This window comes from Eurosta solidaginis, chromosome 2 (genome assembly GCF_040869045.1).
Source record: "Eurosta solidaginis isolate ZX-2024a chromosome 2, ASM4086904v1, whole genome shotgun sequence".
In the NCBI taxonomy this organism is placed as follows: domain Eukaryota; kingdom Metazoa; phylum Arthropoda; class Insecta; order Diptera; family Tephritidae; genus Eurosta; species Eurosta solidaginis.
Window position 1 is genome coordinate 257,777,667 of NC_090320.1, and position 12,601 is coordinate 257,790,267.

Here is a 12,601-nt window from a genome sequence, read left to right on the forward strand (position 1 = left end):
AGGCGTTGGGGAGTGTTATCGATGTCGATGACCCTTTGACAGATGCAGATCCGGTACGTTCCGGTAACAAGCACCATAAAGGTACTAGCCCTCCCACCCCCCTTGATGCATCAGGAGTTCAGGGTCGCCAGAGCCCAGGCTTTTAATGAAAGCGGAGACGCTACGGCTAGTTGAGGTTGGAAATTGGGTTGGAGAAGCTATATATTGCGCTATCAACCCGTTGAGAGGGTTGCGCTACATATCCCCTTGAATCAATTTGGTATTTTAGTCGCCTCTTACGACAGGCATACCATCCGTGGGCATATTCTAAGCCCCCTCACCGAGGAGTTGTCATCTCCTTCAGTTGAAAACAATTTCTTCCTTTTCTTCTCTGTTAAGAGAAGTTTGCCCGATTTACCCACCTTGTTATTCTATAACAATAAATAGTTTGTCCAAAAATGCCCATTTGTTGAAAATTACGCGGCGTTTTCAACTTTGCGTTATAATTGGTCATTCACTAACTACTTTACAATCTACATAATAAAGCAGAACTTCTGATAATCTGACTTTTTTCATTGAAGTGCAAAAGCTAAACATTAACGAATTCAAAAACATATATGCATATGGGTGTGTGCGTGTTTAGTTAACAAAGTATTTGTATCTATGGCAACTGCCAAGCTTTCTGCCTGCTGATGGTTCATTTAAGTTTACCACGTTACAGGATTAAATTGCACGATAGAATAATAAGGCACACACACACACATACAAGAGTAAATAATTGCATACGTGCTAGTGCATTTAATAGCAGGAAAGCTGTGCAAAGCTTAAAAGTGGGTGTGAGAGGACACTCATTAAAAACTTTTTAGTAAATCATGCGCAACCGGATTGGTGTCGGCACGTTAAAATGTCGTTCTTATTGAAGAGATTTTAAGCTGATATCTCTATATAAATAATATTTGTTGTTAAATAATTTGTTATGCATTTATTTAATCAAAGTTTACAGCTTATTTTAGTAAATCAGAAATGCATGCTTTTGAATTTTAATTATTTGACGGCATTTAAAAATGGATATAGCTATTGGCTATAGGCGCAGATGCAAATGAGCAACACAGTGCGTGGGAAGGAAGAGCAAAAATGATTGATACGGGTCTCTTTAGTGTATTTCCATATATTGGTCCTACATACATTTATGCTCTTCATACTACCTTGAGCACTGAATATGAAACATCAAGGTATGATTGGTCCGATGGATGGAAGGATTGCTTAACAAGCCCTTTTCTGACCTTGCATATGTTAGCTTCACCGTCCGCCTAAAGAGGTTAGAGAAGGAAGAACCCTTAAGAAACCCTAGGCCAACGAACTGGACGAAATTCCATAAACACGCGGAAAAAACAAACTGTGACAACCCAAAGAGTTTGCAAATGTGGAAGAACTGGAAATATCCAATGAATTCCTTTCAGAGATGGTTGTGACTGCTTATAACAAAGCTTGCCTTATAAGAATATTCAGAGGAAAAGCAAAGCCGCAATGATGAAACATGAAGCTTAGTCTTCTTAGAAAACAGGCCTCTACGGTACTTTAAGCATGTAAAAGAATGCTGCGGTGTAGGTGGTCTACCGCCCGCTCTTTCACTGAATATTACAGCGATTGTAGAGCCTGTGCAACAGGTGTGGGAAGTGTGGACTGCAGGAAGAAACGGTTGAGCACGTTCTGTGTTCGCGTCCTGCGCTTGCCAGGTCAAGATTTCAGCTATTATGGGCGGCAGAGTTGTCAGATCTCGAGGCAGCAATAAAGCTAGGTCCTAGAAATTTTCTAGTTTTTTCCAACGGACAAGACAGAATTACTCTATAACATAAGTGCCGGTACCTTATTGGGGTTCTTCCGTTTGATGGCCAAATAAATACTGTTAACACTATAAACGCATTCAGTCTAGGCCAGCTCAAGCAAACCTAAAGCTTGTGGAGTCCTAGTTTGGTGAACAGCCACTCAAAAAAGAACGGTTGACCTTATGACGCAAAATAAAAAATTTGTAAAATTTTGGAAAATGGGCGTGGCACCCAGCTTTTATACACAGTCTACCGTCTGTCCTTCCTCTTAGCCGTTAACACGATAACTTGAGCAAAAATCGATATATTTTCACTAAATTTAGTTCACGTATTTACCTGAACTCACTTTGTATTGGTATAAAAAATGGATGAAATCCGACTATGACCACCGCCCACTTTTCCATATCGAGAATTTCGATATCGAGAATTTCGAAAAATGCCATAATTCTATACCAAATACGAAAAAAGGAATGAAACATGGTGATTGGATTGGTTTTTGACGCAAAATATAACTTTGGAAAAAACTTTGTAAAATGGGTGTGACACCTGTCATATTGAGTAGAAGAAAACGAAAAAGTTCTGCAGGGCGAAATCAATAACCCTTGGAATCATGGCAGCAGTACTGTTCATGGTGTTACATATATAAATAAATTAGCGGTACCCGACAGATGATGTTCTGGGTCACCCAGGTCCACATTTTGGTCGATATCTTGAAAACGCCTTCACATAAACATCGTACAAACACATTATAGAGTCACCCCTGGTCCGCCTTTATGACGATATCGCGAAAAGGCGTCCACCTATAGAACTAAGGCCCACTCCCTTTTAAAATACTTATTAACACCATTCATTTGATACCCATATCGTACAAACACATTACAGAGTCACCCCTGGTCCACCTTTATGGCGATATCTCGAAAAGGCGTCCACCTATAGAACTATGGCCCACTTCCTTCAAAAATACTCTTTAATACCTTCCATTATATACCCATGTCATACAAACACATTCCAAGTTAACCCTAGGTCCATTTTCCTACATGGTGATTTTCTCTTATTTTCTCTCCAAAAAAACTCAGCTGAGTATGTAATATTCGGTTACACCCGAACTTAGCCTTCCTTACTTGTTTTTTTTTTTAACTTGTATACACATATGAACTTAAATTTTATATGGGCTGCTAAGTGCATAACTTTATCTACATTTATGAAATTGTTGCGCACAAAATTAGTGCTATTCTCCAGTTTATACAGTATGATCTAAAACGTTTGTGTCTCCATCAGTCTTTAGTTGCAAATGTAGATGTATATACATGAGACAAAAAGCAAATATAGATGTATATACAGAAAAAAAAGGCACGGCTTATATCTCATAGCACACCATCTTAAAGTGTGTTAGAGTGTAACCAATCTCTCGAAAGAAACGGAATAGGGAAAAATGTGCATCTGTATTTGGTCCCTTGGCAATATTAGAATAGATGGAAATGAAATAAAGGATGAGCTAGCTAGACTGGGCGCATCGCTTGCAGCCTGTACCGTAAATTGGGCGAAATTAAAAGATCGCGAGAGCAGCAGATAATTTAACAAGCACGAATGGTTTGGAACCTGCGAGGTCTTACTGCAAAATTATTTACATATATTGAAAATATGGGACTCTAAACTCGTGATATTGTGATATTCTGACTGGGCACTGCCTTCGGCCAACACATGATTTTAAGTTAAACTTTGTCAGTGATAGCAGATGTAGGAAGTACGGCTTAGATGAGGAAATGATCGAGCGCGTTATGTACTTATGCACTGCGCTCGCAATGCTAAGATTTCAGCTAGGAGGAGGAGTGGCAAAGCTGTCAGATTTAGAAGCAGTAAGTAGCAGATATTAAAAAAACTTCTCGTATTTGCTAAAAGGAGTTATATTACTTGAAGTATTTATTATAGCATAGGTCCTGGTTTCTAATCGAGTTTTTCAGTTTCGTCGTTAAGCAAACTTCTGGTAATACTGTGGACTCATTCAGTCTGTGTGAGGTCCTCACCAACCAGTGCAAACACAGAGTTGATCAAACAGAGTGGGATATTTTTGCAATGCTAGAACACTGAAAGGAATGGTGCTAGTAAAATCAAAAAATCGGTTCTGTTGCTCTTGACTTAACGGAGATGCGGTGAAATTGATCGACTTATGGTTAATTCGATCGAGTTCTTTGTCAAGCGAACAAATTAGTTTAATCATATCAACGGAAGAGACTCTGGCGATCTTAAGTTAACAAAATTCTGTAAAATTGACAGATTCCTAATCAATCTAACTGATTTTTCTGTTAATACAACTGATCTCACTGGTCATTTCAACAGCGACCAACAGTCAATACATGAGCAAATTTCAAAGAGAATTTTACGCTCACTGCGCTCTCTACTATGTACTTATGACGATGGTGCCACTTGCTTAAAAAAAAATACCAAAATAAGAAAACCAACAAATGGAAAAAGCACACAAAATAGGAAAACAACATAAAACTAGTTTTTCAGTTATCAATACAAAACGAAAAACCCTTTTTTGAATTTACTGTGCAAAAAATTATGAGATACCGGGACTCTATTCATCGGGTACAATTTTGCAACTTCTCCCCAAAGCAAAATGCTAAACTGCGCCCTCTTGTTGCAAGAGTTGTGTTTGAACCAACAGGATTTTTCCAAATTTAGTAACATTTTGCCAAGTTTTTACGAATTTTCAATCACGCGAACGAATCTGATAAGATAATAAAAGACATCCTTTTTTAATGTTGATGTTTCCGACAACATAAAAGTTTGAGTTGTTTTGGAATCGCTTCAACTTAAAGTGTTACGAAGTTACTCCAGTGGTGTATTACCTTCTAACGATTTGATCTTCACTTTTCTATAACTTACAAGTTCTCCATTTAAAATGTTATGTCAAACATTTATACTACTGAGCTGCAACTGAAAGAATTGAGAATCAGTTTTGTGACTACTATTTGCACTTCTTTTTACAAAGCGGAGTGGGACTGGGACTGAGACTCGGAATGTGACTGGAGCAAACTACATACCACCCTCTGGGACTGGCAATAGGAAATGAAGAAGAAGGAGAAAAACTTGAGAGAAGAGAAAAGAGAGAAGGAGACTGAGAAAGAGATAGATTGAGACAAAGATGGTGATGAAGCGAAAAATACAGAGGGAGGAGTGAATAAAAAAATTAGGAAAAAGTGTAGAGGGGTAGGGCAGAGTTAGACGGAAAAAGCCTATTAAAATGTATGCAGATAGGCCAAATTTAGGGCAGAACAACGTCTGCCGGATCTGCTAGTAAAATATAAATTTGGTGAAAGTGCGTTTAATAAAACAAAATAATAAAGTGTATAATGTTTAATGTGTGCCAGCATATTTGATGTAAGGCCAACTGAAGTTCGGTTAGTAGGTCTGTACATATGTATGTAAATGTAGCAAGCATGCGTGTTTATATATTCACATATATACGTATGTATGTATATGGCCACCGTGTTGTGATGGTAGCGTGCTCCGCCTGCCACACCGGGGTTCGCACCCCGGGCAAAGCAACATAAAAATTTTAGAAATAAGGTTTTCCAATTAGAAGAAAATTTTTCTAAGTGGGGTCGCCACTCGGCAGTGTTTGGCAAGCGCTTATAATGTATTTCTGCCATGAAAATCTCTCAGCGAAAACTCATCTGCCTTGAAGATGCCGTCCGGAGTCGGCATAAGACATGGTCAAGTCCGGCCAATTTGTAGGGAAAATCAAGAGGAGCACGACGCAAATTGGAAGAGAAGCTCGGCCTTAGATCTCTTCGGAGGTTATCGCGCCTTACAATTATTCATTTATCTAATATATAAAATTCTTCTGTCACGGTTTTAGAGACTTAACTCCCCCGAAACGGCTAAACCGATTCTCATGAAATTTTGTGAGCATATTGGGTAGGTCTGAGAATCTGCCAGCGTCTACCTTTTTTTCGCTACGTACCTAGGGTCTTGAGATCAAAACGTGGACCCGGGTACCCCTAGTATGTGTTTATACAGTATGGATATCAAATGGAATCTGTTGATATGTGCTATAGTAAATGGTAATTTTCATAATCCTGGGTGACTAGGGTCTCGAGATATAGGCCAAAACGTGGACCCGGGTACCCCTAGAATGTGTTTATACAATATGGATATCAACTGAAAGCTGTTGATGAGTGCTATAGTACAGAATAATTTTCATACAACTGGGAGGCTAGGGTCTCGAGATATAGCCCAAAACGTGGATCCGGGTGCCCCTAGAATGTGTTTATACAGTATGGATATCAAATGAAAGCTGTTGATGAGTGCTATAGTACAGGATAATTTTCATACAACTGGGAGGCGAGGATCTCGAGATATAGCCCAAAACGTGGACCCGGGTGCCCCTAGAATGTGTTTATACAGTATGGATAACAAATGAAAGCTGTTGATGAGTGCTATAGTACAGGATAATTTTCATACAACTGGGAGGCTAGGGTCTCGAGATATAGCCCAAAACGTGGACCCGGGTGCCCCTAGAATGTGTTTATACAATATGGATATCATATGAAAGCTGTTGATGAGTGCTATAGTACAGGATAATTTTCATACAACTGGGAGGCGAGGGTTTCGAGATATAGCCCAAAACGTGGACCCGGGTGCCCCTAGAATGTGTTTATACAATATGGATATCAAATGAAAACTGTTGATGAGTGCTATAGTGCAGGATAATTTTCATACAACTGGGAGGCTAAGGTCTCGAGATATAGCCCAAAACGTGGACCCGGGTCACCTATAATGTGTTTTTAGATTATGGGTATCAAATTGAAGCTGTTGATGTATGATTTAGTACAGAGTAAGTTTTAAACCGCTGGGTGACTACGGTCTCAAGATATAGGCCAAAACATGAACCCGGATACACCTAGAATGTGTTTTTATATTATGGATATCAAATTGAAGCTGTTGATGTGTGCTATAATACAGAGTAAGTTTTGCACCGCTGAGAGACTAGGGTCTCGAGATATGGACCAAAACATGGACCCGGAAGAAGAAGGAGAAAAACTTGAGAGAAGAGAAAAGAGAGGAGGAGACTGAGAAAGACATAGAATGAGAAGAAGATGGAGATGAAGCGAAAAAGACGGAGGGAGGAGTGAATAAAAAGATTAGGAAAAAGTGTAGGGAGATAGGGCAGAGTTAGCCGGAAAAAGCTTATTAAAATGTACGCAGATAGGCCAAATTTAGGGCAGAAAAACATCTGCCGGGTCTGCTAGTATATGTATATATATATGGCAACATAGGTACTTTCGTACAAAGCTGTCGCAACAACTCGTTCATTTCATTTCATTTGACTACTAAAACGGTCAATTACGAATCAACGACTTGTGCGAAGTTGATTTAACATCTTGTTGGGATGGATAAAAATTAACAGAAATTTGAATTGACCCGTATTTCGGTTCATTTTACCAGTATTTTTCTTTCAGTGAAGATACGGTCTATAGTTCCGTTGAAGCCTTCTCACAATTTTGACTATTTCCCAGCGAAACCGAATAAAATATTTGTGATTTGAAACACGTGTTTCTAAGTGTGTCCCCTTTATGCAATAACAATATATGAAAGTATTATTTGCACAAATATCCAATTTTGTATTCAGCGACTACTCAATTATCATTCAAACATATGACGTCCTTATATAGCTAGCACCTGTGTATGGAATGTATGTAGTACAAACGCTATTGCTGTGTTAAAGTATTAAGGACTTTTTTTTACTTGCTTTAAGCTAATATTTTTATACCCTTGCAAACATATTTACATACATACATATGTAGATGTGTGCTTACATTTAATTGTGCTTTGGTACGAAAATTGTACTCCGCTACATGCGATTCCGCTTTGAATTTTTAATGAGCATTAAATTGCAAAACTGTAACAATGGCAATAAATGATTTAAAATTTCGTTAAGTTGTAAACGACTTACAGCAACATGTACAAGTGAAGCGATGTGTTTCGTTAAGTGAAGAAGAGTCTGAATTGATAGGCTGTCTGGGAAATGAATTCGCATATAATCAAAATTGAGGATAAAGTTTAAAACAGGTATCTACCAAAAAAGTCGAATATGAGTACAGAGAGCGTGCATAAACTTCTCGAAAGAGTTACTTACCTATATAGCTTTTAAATGAGTTATAGAGTGTGATTCAGAGCGAAGTATCAGCAAGTCTACGAATGGCAAATGTATAATTGATACTTCGCTTTGTTGTTTCCTACTGTCGGTGTCCTTTTTTATGTAATAGTACTCTTCGAGTATGATTTTGTGGCTCTTTCGAAATTGCTATTGCGCAAACGTCACAAACCACCGAGTGCAAAACCGAGTACTCAGCTGATGCGCCCTTTGCAGATATGCGCTCAAATTTGGAAGCTGTTCATCATCACACTATTCTCGTGAGCGATAGCTTAAGCTCGTTTCAAACAAGGATATGCCCAGTAACTCATATTGAGTGTTTTTTTTTTAGCTATTGTAATTCTCTGCGACTTGGTTTCATACACGCAAATGCTCATAAATTTTAATATCATTGCAGTATGCCTTTAAATATTTCAACTCATACCCAATATTGCTGTCGTCACTGACGTACTGACAGCTCACATATATGTTCCTATGTAAGCAAAAAATTAATCTTCATATTCTAATTGAATGTTTTACGAGTTTTTGCTTTTATGACGCTTAATTAGTGACTAACTGCCACAAATGCTTACACTTTAAGAGTTCATAAGAAAATATTTTCTTTCTCGTATGTATGTATGTATCTTTAGAAAAAAAGATCCCTCCGTCTTATTTGGTTTCACATCATATTCATTCACATACCGCTGTGCTTCGTGAGAATTGAATGACAACGCGCTAATGGCCTATCTACCTGTAAAACGCCTCATCAAACTACGAACACTCGGTTGTGAATGCATGCAATAGCCGTGTCAGCACAAGGGCTCGCTAGAATGTGCAATACACAAAAGCGGCGAGCAAATGAGATTTACTTGCTTATTTTATTATTTTTGCTTACATACATACCTACATACACATTTTTTTTTTCGGAACTGCATGCACGATTCAAAGGCATATGCCGCATTGCCGTGGGAAATGTATCAAATGCCGCTGCACATGCGCAGTCGGAAAGAGCATTACCTGCACGCACATGCGTACAAAGGTAAAAAAATATATTAATTCTTATGTTTACTTCTTGTTCATATTCTTGTTCAAGCATTAATAGATCACGATTTTTTTTTTCTCAGCCATTAAATCTTTGAGGGCAAACATAATCCCTCCTCCTCGTGTTGCCGAGAAGAAGCATTCATTTTTTTATGTTATTCTTATGATACGTAGACCCAACTTGGTATTTCCTTGTGGCAATAAATCAATTCGCTTACAAATTATTATTAATAGTTTGTTACGCAACAGGTTAAGGGAAAAGTGAAAATGTAATAAAACGATCAGCAGGAAATGCGTGGAAATGTGAAGTGATTGTTTGTGGGTAATGACATAATTCCTTTACAAAGGTGTAAGACAAAATAAGAAAACAGATTTATTTTTACCACCAATGAGCACGTTAAATAAATTGAAATAAATAAGTGCTTTGTATAAAGAATGTTTAATAAATTGGGTACGTTTTGAACCCTGCTCGCCTCTAAAAATTTTTGAGCAAATAGGTGTCTACTGAGCGTAGCCAACTGTGAATAATAAAAAAATTTTAATAGAATTTTTAAAGCCCACAAAGATAACAAGAAACTTAGAAACTTAAAACTTATAATTTTTCAAAAAAACGTGGAACGCTTTTTGGACGATTTTGGGTAAACGCGGTACAAATTTGACTTCCAACTGAACGCACCACCACCAAAAAGCGTTAAGCTATCAGTTTATGCTAAAATTCATTAAGCTCTGGGTGGGAAATTTGTATTTGCTTGGGAAAGTGCGGAAATTAAAGAAACCAAAAACTTAAGCCAATAAAGCGGAGACCGTTAGACAGGATATTACGGAGTTTCATTTACAATTTGAATAAAATTGTAAAAAAAAACTATTATTTCACGTTCTTTCAAGTTCGTATTAAAAATGATTTTTCTCATAGTGAAAGATATCTGAACCCTCCGATAGATTGTAGCGTATGGCCCGACAAGATGGCTTTATTTTCGTTAATAACTTTACTGCTACCCACCCGATCATTTGCAAACGTCAAGCTGTGTATTTGATTTTTTATCTGTGCTCTTGCGTTTTCAATAAATAAAGTGTTTAATATTACTAAATATAGTTTTATTGTTCACATAGTTGTTGAAGTGCAATAATTTTGTATGCTGAATTAATTAAATTTAAATTCAATTGATTTTGCTTAAATTTTTAATATTAAAAATTAAAATTTTCATCAATTTTGCATATACACATATGTACATATCTACTTGCAGTTGAATTACCGAGTGTTTTTGCATTGTGTTGTTGCTGTTGATAGGCTTCAGTTTTTATACTCAGCGTGTTTTGAACACAGAGTATATTAACTTTGATTGGATAACGGTTGGTTGTACAGGTATAAGCAATCGATATAGCTATAGACTTCAATATATCAAAATCATTAGTATCGAAAAAAATTTGATTGAGCCATGTCCGTCCGTCCGTCCGCCAGCACGATAACTTTAGTAAATATTGAGATATCTTCACCAAATTTCATACACTAGTTTATCTGGACCCCCCAGAATTGATTGGTATTGAAAATTACTCAAATCGGATGATAACCACGCCCACTTTTTATATATATAACATTTTGGAAAACACAAAAAACCTGATAATTTAATAAATAATACAACTACAATGTTGAAATTTGACAAGTGGACTGATATTGAGACTCTTGATATAAATTTCGATTTTTTTTTTAAATCGGGCGTGGCACCGCCCACTTGTGATAAAATCAATTTTACAAATATTACTAATCATAAATCAAAAACCGTTTAACCTTACTTACTTACTTAATTGGCGCTTAACCGTCTAAACGGTTATGGCTATCCAACAAGGCGCGCCAGTCTTTTCTCTCGATCACTCCCAGAGTCGCTTCATCTGCGGTTGTCATGGTTCATGTTTCTGCCCCATATAGCAGGACGGGTACGATAAGTGACTTGTAGAGTATGATTTTCGTTCGCCGAGAAAGGACTTTACTTTTCAATTGCCTACCTAGTCCAAAGTAACATATATTGACATGATTGATTTTTCTCTGGATTTCAGTGCTGATTTTGTTACTAGTGTTGATGCTGGTTTCCAAATAAACGAAGTCATTTACTATTTCGAAATTATGGCTGCCAACAGTAGCGTGGTTTCCAAGGCGCATATGCGCTGACTCTTTGTTCGATGACAGCAGCTACTGTGTTTTGTCCTCATTCACCATCAAGCCCATCTTTAGCGCTTCTTTTTCCAGTTTGGAGTATGCAGAACTAACAGCGCGGGTGTTTAGGCCGACGATATCAATGTCATCATCATATGCCAGTAATTGCACGCTTTTATAGAATATTGTTCCAGAGCGGTTAAGTTCTGCAGCTAGTATAATTTTCTCCAGCATCAAATTAAAGAAATCGCACGATAGGGGATCACCCTGCCTGAAACCTCGTTTAGTTTCGAACGGCTCGGAAAGGTCCTTCCCAATTCTTACTGAACTGATGGTGTTGCTCAACGTCATTTTGCGGGTGAGCAGAGAAGTGTTCCCTCCATAACCTAAGCACTCTCTGGAAATCAGTTACAAGGTCGCCATTTTCGTTCCTACAGGAGTTTGCTTCGGTCTTAAACCTTCCGTCTGTCGCCGTATTTTTGTTAAAATTTTCTGGCGTTATTCCTATTGGCTAGCAGCTCAAACTCCTCGCACTTACGACTTTCTGCTTCCGCTTTTTTCTTCCTGAAAAGGCGTCTCGCTTCCCTTTTCAACTCACGATAGCGTTCACACACTCCTCTTGTCGCGCTCGTTTTTAACGTATCCCTGTGGGCAACGTGTTTTCTTTCGGCTGCAACGCGGCATTCCTCATCGTATCTGTTGTTCTTTCGTGGCCGCAGGTAACCAATTTTGTCCTCGGCGGCAGAACGAAGTGCTTTCGAGATATGCTCCCGCTGCTCCAGTATTCCTTCAGGATAAGTTGTGCTCTCAGAGAGCATGTGTGAGAGTCGAGTTGCGAAATCATTAGCAGTCTGTTGTGATTGAAGCTTTTCGACGTCTAGCTTTCCCTGTGTTTTTTGTTTTTTGGTTTTAGCCGCGCTGAGGCGGGTGCGTATGTTGGCTGCAACGAGATTATGGTCCGAGTCGATTTTAGGTCCTCGGATCGTGCGCACATCTAAAACACTGGAGGCATGCCATCCGTCTGTCACAACGTGATCGATCTGATTGAGAGTATTTCGACCAGGAGACAGCCATGTAGCTTGATGTATCTTTTTATGCATGAACCTCGTGCTGGATATGACCATGTTTCCAGCACCGCTAAAATCAATCAGCCTCATTCCGTTAGGAGAAGTTTCGTTGTGTAAGCTGAACTTTCCGACTGTAGGGCCAAAAACACCTTCTTTGCCCATCCTGGCGTTAAAGTCGCCAAGCACGACTTTTACATCATGACGGGGACAGTGCTCGTATGTGCGTTCTAATTGTTCATAAAAAAGTATCTTTCACCTCATCGTCTTTCTCCTCTGTCGGTGCATGGGCGCAGATGAATGATATCGCTCGTCCACAGGCGCGAACGCCAGAACTTGGCGACAAAGTCTCTCTCCCACCACGAATCCGACGCCCGAAAACTGCGCTTATCTGTATGGC

At 38.6% G+C, this 12,601-nt stretch overlaps 1 pseudogene; it reads right to left on the reverse strand.

The window, feature by feature from the left end:
• Positions 1-11,507: 11,507 nt before the first annotated feature.
• Positions 11,508-12,366, reverse strand: LOC137241846 (uncharacterized; annotated as a pseudogene).
• Positions 12,367-12,601: the final 235 nt, after the last annotated feature.